Source organism: Anoplolepis gracilipes, chromosome 12, assembly GCF_047496725.1.
Source record: "Anoplolepis gracilipes chromosome 12, ASM4749672v1, whole genome shotgun sequence".
In the NCBI taxonomy this organism is placed as follows: domain Eukaryota; kingdom Metazoa; phylum Arthropoda; class Insecta; order Hymenoptera; family Formicidae; genus Anoplolepis; species Anoplolepis gracilipes.
This window is the reverse complement of record NC_132981.1, coordinates 10,483,835-10,491,606: the sequence shown is the minus strand read 5'-3', so window position 1 is coordinate 10,491,606 and position 7,772 is coordinate 10,483,835.

Here is a 7,772-nt window from a genome sequence, read left to right as displayed (position 1 = left end):
GCGGGAGCTCATCTTCCGAGCGGCTTAGCGTTCACCGACAAAAATCTCCCGGAGGTCGGATTTTGCTCTGGCCGAACCGGGATCTAAAATGGGATCGATCTACCGTACAATACCGCGTGATAGCGTACGGCGAATGCCCAGATATTAATGACACGCCTGAGTGAGTTACGAGGGTGGCGGTGCGAGTGCTTCATAATGCAGGTGCAACGACGATAGACGGAAAATTACGGACACCGTAGATTGCTTTAAGCGTAATAATAACGATAGTCCTTCGATCTCTATCATTTTTCTTAATTTTCATAATTCCAGGATATTCATTTTCCCACGCATTTGTCTAATATAATCGCGATGCAATTTTTTACAAGTGACATTTCATTGCATTTTTAATTTATCATGCATACTACTGATATTATGCAATTGCATGTAGTCAAGAAAATTATCTTAAGATAGAATCTATGCATCTATCTTTCATGACGTGTGTTATAATGCGGCGGATGTTACTTCGCCCGAAGGATGTCGCAAAGCATGAAACTGTAAACTATGAACATTTACTGAAAATGGAGCAGAATCATCCGCCGGTCGGTTTGATCTCATCTCTCTCTCCGCTCGCTTTAAAGTTTGTAAATAATTCAGCGTCGTCTGCACACAACGGGCCATCGACGACGTCGATGCCGCGCGACGACGGGGATGTATATACGGATGGGGTGAGAAGAAAAAAAAGGGGGGCCGAAAAACGTAAATAAGGCGGGAGAAAAACGCCAGAACGAAATACGATAAGAGCCGCTACTCCGGTTTGGTCTGCAGCCAATTCTACGGAGGCTGCCGTAGCGATCACGTGCAGACCTTATTGCGGGCGAATCGTGAGATTTCCTATTTCCATGCATTTCGAAGCGCCCGATTCTAGCCTAACGCCTAGGGACACCTCGGAAGTGTCCGCGCCGAGATTATTACAGCCAGATTATCGACGAAATGCGAGCCCCATCTACAACGTGTCACTCTAATAAACTGTAAATAATTTGTTTTCATCTCCTTTCAGCAAGCGTATCAAAATTCTCTGGGAAGAGGAAAAGATAGATTAAAAGTGTAATCAAATAATTTGAAGAATATTAATCATTATTATTTTTATATTAAATAAAATATATAAATTTTTTGATAAAATTTAATCATTTTTCTTGTTTGTAATACAATCTTTTACATGCGAATACTAGAGTTTGTACCCGAAATTCACTTTTAGCAAAAGTTTTTTTTTTTCCATTTCTCTCAAATTATTTTAGAACATTACAATAGGACGATAACTGTAAATTTCTCTTTTTTTACGAGTAGAAGAAATTATAATTTAAGAACAAACGCAACGAAAAAGTGCATTTTATATTGCGACTCATCACAATACCGCCTGCGTTTAATAAAAAAAAATTTGTTGAAATATTTATAAAAGCGTTGAAATGCAAGTTGAAGTTAAGTTATCTCTGCACATGTATGAGTTGATACGAGAAGATAAAAAAAAAAAAAAAAAAAAAAAAAAGGATAATCCTGAAACTATGATACTCCAAAATAATTTTGGAGAAATGAAAAAAGTTTCCGCTTGAAGTAGCTTTCAGGCTTAAGGTAAGCCGCGTCTCTCTCTAGCATTACACGTAAAAAAAAAAATTATAAAAAGGTATGAATTTGATTTCATAATTACGTCCGCACATCTCGGTCCATTATGCTAAGAATTTGCATAAGAGAAGAAAAAAGATTAAAAGGATTACAAAAATTTTATAATTCGATCGCAATAACGGTGCGATATATACGAGGAGAGAAGTAGCACGATATTGTATTAGCACGAAGGGTGATGCAATGATATCGCTAATGATAATGGTTGCAACATCGTGCAGATAATTAATTACCAGGATGAGCAAATTGCGAAATAACGAGCTCGTATCGTAATATTGTATTGTATATTCGATAATCGATTTGAATATTAGGTGTATACGGAGTCCGCGCACGGCAAGCTGCATAATTTTCAGACTTGCTCGACAGTTATATATAAATGTCGACAGGATCCTCTCTCTCTCTCTCTCTCTTTCTGTCATAGTTGGACGTTACATTAAATTGTGTGCAAAATAATCGCGCTCCATTCATTTTTACGTCGTACCCTAGGGAAAAAGACTAATCTCTCTCGACGATAATTCTTGCAAAGGCTGCTGAAAATATTCGACGATTCCTGGATCACGAATTACAAGCGGATCGACGATTATATCGTGCGCACGCAAACGTGTGTGTGCGTGTATGTATGTGGGTGTATTGCGCGTGCGCGCCCCTCGCGATAATGCGACCGGAGTATGGCTTATCAAGTATTCACGCGACGATTTTCCAAAATCGCACGGACGATCGAACAAATTTGCGCCGAATCCGGAGAAACGCTATTACCGACGCAATTAACAGATGTAGCGTTAAAGTGCAGCGATATACGAGGGACCGATTAAAAGCGGTATTTCCAGGGTCGAAGCAAGGGAGGAGGGATATGGGAGAGAACAGCCGCGCACGGCTGTTGATTACAGAGAAAGGATCGGGTACAGGGAGAAAAAAATATACCGCTCTCGCATACACGCGGCTAATTGCCGAATATTTAATCATTTATAAACGATCGGATCGCCGGAATCTGAAATGCGTCGGAGGCGCCGGCTATCGAATTCCACGTGATAACTGGCATTTTTTCTGAGATTCGAATTGACATGAAAATGTGTACATACATCGCGTCCGAATATGGTTGAAATATTTATAATGTTTCTCTTTTTTCTTTTTTTTTCTTTTTTTTACAATGCAGCATTCATTAAAACCGACGTACAGCGCAAAACATGCTTGTATAGCGCGTCCAATAAATCGCGCTGGAACAAGATAGAATTTTGAACTTGCGTTTCGTAGAGTGAAAAATTTGCGTATATTTTTGCCACGTCCGTCTGTATATTCTATATATCAAACCAGTACATGTATATAATTGACTCTTCGAGTGACAGTTTTAAAATATTTTAAATCGGGTAAATTTTAAATATGCGCTCATCAATTTACTATTATTGGAAAAAATGGAAAGAATGCTTAACGCACCACGATGTCTATAAAATGTAACTATTTTTGATTACCTAAATTTATCACTTTTCAAACAGCACATTAGTATGCATTATAGTTTCAAATATTTCGTCACATATTACTTACGTCAAGTCAATTGTATGGATTGTTTTTTTTTTTTTTTATTTTCTCATTTTGTCATAGCATAATTTAAAGCTTTATCGAGCAAAATGTTAAAACAAACGGTTCGTGCTCGCTGAAATTCAGATTTCGGTCGTTCCGCTCTTGAAGAAGACATATATGTATCGTCTTTGCGTCACGTACCTACATCGCTACATGAAACAACGAACAAATATTATTTCTCGTGCCAGAACGTTTCCATCGGAGCATCGCGGTGTTTTCTCTCTTTTTTCTCTCTCTCTCTTCGATCGTTCGTGCACCTCGTTGAACTACGATCCTCGTGTATCTGTTCCAACTTAAGTTGAATCGAAATTTATTCCTCGCTGCTACGCTCCTTTCAGCAGGCTAGTCGTATATATTTTAATACATGATATCGTACGATTATAGCGTCATAAACTTTACGGCTTGTAAGAGTGCGAAATAGACCCTGTGTTGAATGTAATACTTTTCGCTACTTTCAGAAACACGACAACACATTTACGTGAATCTTGCGGGAAATTATAGAAGTTGGTCGTTATGCCTGATATGTTATTATTATCGATGATTAATATTGCACTGCAATCCTGATTAATATTACACATGCATATCATTTACATTCGTTTTACAATGAATATGTAACGTAGTCACAGCTGTTTAATATCGATATCGAGCCCGTATCTCGTAATAATAATGTAATATGTTGTCATGACACGTTTCATGCGTCGATAACTGATATTGTATTCGCAATGTGGTAACATTGTAATATCCGTTTTATTAACATAACCGAATACCGTCATACATATGAATACACAATATGGCATTTTCTTTCGACATTACATCTACAAGTCTTGAACAAAAAGCATCAAATATAAAGAAAAGTTCATTCTAATACATGTATTAATAAACCTCTGCAAAAAAAAAGAAATAGTATGATACAGAATGTCTTGGAGATTTATCGAAATTTCAAGACATTCTTTGAAACTAACCTTTTCTTTGTAAAAATTTTTAACAAGAGAATCAATTGTAATCTGTTGCATTAAAACAACAAATTTCAAAAAGCTTTGATGATAAAATATAAATGTTTCACGATATTGTATTTTGATGAAATTTATAAATCAAAAATAACATTAATTTAATATTTCATATAATTAGCAGGTGTGTACGTATCTATATATATGTATAAGTACATGTGGGTACCACAAATTGTAAAAAAAAAAAATAAAATTCAATTCACAAACGTATCGGAAACGAGTCACGAGCAAACGAAGTTGCAAAATAAATTATCGACCTTGGCGTAGGGTCCAGGCCAGGGAAAGCGATCTCGAAAGATTTCGACAAGGGAATGAATGGCTACATACAAGAATCGATTTATTTTTACTGCTCGCGATACACAATATGGGATAACTCGGGAATACGTTATCAGTGTATTAATTATACGCGCAAATCTTCATGTCGTATCTTATCTATTGAAGATGTTATTGTATAATGAATATCTGTCACATCTACTAGCGCGGTGTATCTTAAAATATTATTCACATTACTTACTACATATATATATATATATATGTATATATATCATGTACAAAATATCTGCCACAAATGTGACAGATGCGCTCTGTCTTTGTGCTCTGTGTGACGTAATAGAAATGTATTACTCCATTAGCGAATTATTATCTAATGTACCAAGAGATTCCTTAAGAAAACTGGCTGCAAAAATCCTATAATACGCAATCAATAAAACAAGAACTTTTAAATAAAAACATTGTTAAAAGTTAACAAAGAGTTGAAAATATATCCAATTATGATATAATTATAAATGAAATAGAGCAATTATATACAATGTATATATTTATGCAATCACATTAACAATATGTGTTTTTATGCTTTATGATTACTTTTTATTACTTTTAATGCATATATGCAAATTATATAACAAATAAACCTAATATAATGGAATTGATGTGAAAATAACAACAATAATTTTTTTAAATAAATAATTTGCGTACACGCGAAAGAATAAAATTCGATAAAAAGTCATTATACTGACAACGAGTTGAACATTGTCTGTGCATGACGATATCTTTATCACTGTGCACAGTAGTAAAGATATAGTATTAAATCGACGACTCTCAATCGCGTAGGATTATTGCATCAATTTTTTTATATTAGATTTCCTATTCGACAATTTTTCAAAGAATATTTTACAAACGAGACGTATTTTCTGCCGTATATTACTCAAATATTTCACGTATGTCGTATTTTATGTATTTATACACGTGAGAAAAGATACGTTTAATAGAAATTTACGAGGGTGAAATTCATTGGATTCATCGAGATAAACTACCGCAGCATCCTATATAGTTTGTTTCATTAAATAAAATTCGATGCGTTTTGTACACGATATACGCACGATTTACATTTCACAGTTTATATTTATATTATTAAAGCACGGAAACATAGCGCCGACTGCTGCTGCTGGGGGCCACTTTATCGAGTAAAGTCACTACAGCAGCTTTTACAGGAATTACTCACTGAATCGCAGCGAAGGGCGCTTCAACGTAAGTAAAGTGTACACAATGGATTCATCGCGGTATAGCTAAAATCCTAACACTGTACTTGCGACGCTTCATCGAATTAATCTTAGTCTACGGGCTTTTATCGTGATCGTGGGAATCGTGAAAAATGATGCTATTTATTTCGTTTAAGACGAGATCTATCAGACGGAACGCCTCGAGTTTAGCTTTAAACCGATATATATGCAAGGAAGATTTTCATTCATCATCTCCTGTTGTTGAAGATAATTGACGGAGAGTCTTGATTAAAATAATTGAAATCCTGATTGTAACGAATATCTTTGTAAGAAACTTCATTATCTTGTTATCTCGCATAAATTACATATGACGTAATTCTTAAATGTGAAGAATTGATTGTTAACAAAGGTGAACTTGAAAATAAAATTAGCAGGAATTGTGGATAAAAATGCAAAATGTGTGTGTGTGTGTGTGTGTGTGTCTTTCTATGAAAATCGTATAAAGAGGCGCAAAGAGACGACTCATATTCCATTCGTTTGCCGAATAAATTATGCGATTTCTAATTAAGTACAACTCAAGTGTCTATTAGAGTTGGCTCGTTAATCAACCTCTTGCATAAGTGACATTCTTCCTGTGGATTTATTTCGTTCATGAAATTGCTCAACGTACCGTGGACATATATCTCTCATTTACATAAAATATAATTTTCGCTTTTCAGTACAATCAAATATACGTGATTTATTATAATTAACTTTGCGTAGAAATAATGTATAGAGATGAATATTTACGATCAGATTAATTGAAAAAATATCGATTCTTTGAGACACACCCGCGTTTATTCAGTTTCGGTTTTCGAAAATAAATAATAATTTATATTATTAGACTATTATATTGCGCGAGTATAGAGTTTTGCGTGTTCGCGGAACAAAGCCCAGAATGCATTCTGATCGCAGTATTTTACGAATATTATTCGATCGATTGCAATCTACATTATTGCAATAATTGTAATATTGTAATAATTGCCACCGATCGGATAATAACAATCTGCGATATTACGAAAAGCAATTATACAGAGTGTTTCTTAATACGCAAAAGGTACGAGCTCGGTGCATAATAGAGCGAGCCTCGTTCCTAGGCTTCAAGGTATATTCTAAATAAATTTCTAATTATAAAACACTTTTCACGCGCTCTAAGAAATACTTTTGCAGCTAATATACATATGTGCATGTATTTAATCGACAATTGTTACATGAGAGATACATCTCCCTTAATGTCATACTTTTAATTTATTATTACAATTTCAACTGAGAGATAGTATTCGCGTCATTTTTCGATATCTTCCCGGCATCTTTAATCAGAACTTTCTTCAGCACCCCCCCCCCCTCCCTGGTACTGCAGGATTACCAGTCTCGATATTTCCTCGCAACTTGCCCGAGGACTTCTTTCGCGAGATAGGAAGGAACGAGGGGAAGGGGGTCGCCGTGCGACCAATTTTCATAGCGCGCGACACCGGGACGAACCGCGGTATCTCATAAGCGGATGACCTAATTTCGTAACAATGCATCCCGACCAGCGAGCACTGGCGTGCACATCGTGCGAGCGAGACGCAGGCAAACAAACACGGGCCGGGTTGAGAAAATGGAGATGCAGGAGGCGGGATGCCGTTTTATCGCCGAGCTGCAGTAGATGTGAATACTGGGGGAGGGGGGGGGGGAGAAAGGAAGTTCCGCAATTTAGTGGGGTACATTTATGAGCGCCACCGGTTATTTATATTTACGCGTTAAATGCGAAGGAAAATCGCGACGGTCTCGCTCGCGCATTTCGCCTGTCGATTATAATTCATTTCGCCCCTCATTTGCGTTTTCTCTCTATTATAGAATAGCGAGGGTTCTCAATCAGCTGTCTTGTCAAACAGAAGACATAAACAAAGAAACCACGAAAATTACGAGAGAGAGAGAGAGAGAGAGAGAGACGATAACAAAGTACCAACGACGTGATTTTCATTTACGAAACTACTCCCGCGGGAATATGCTCACC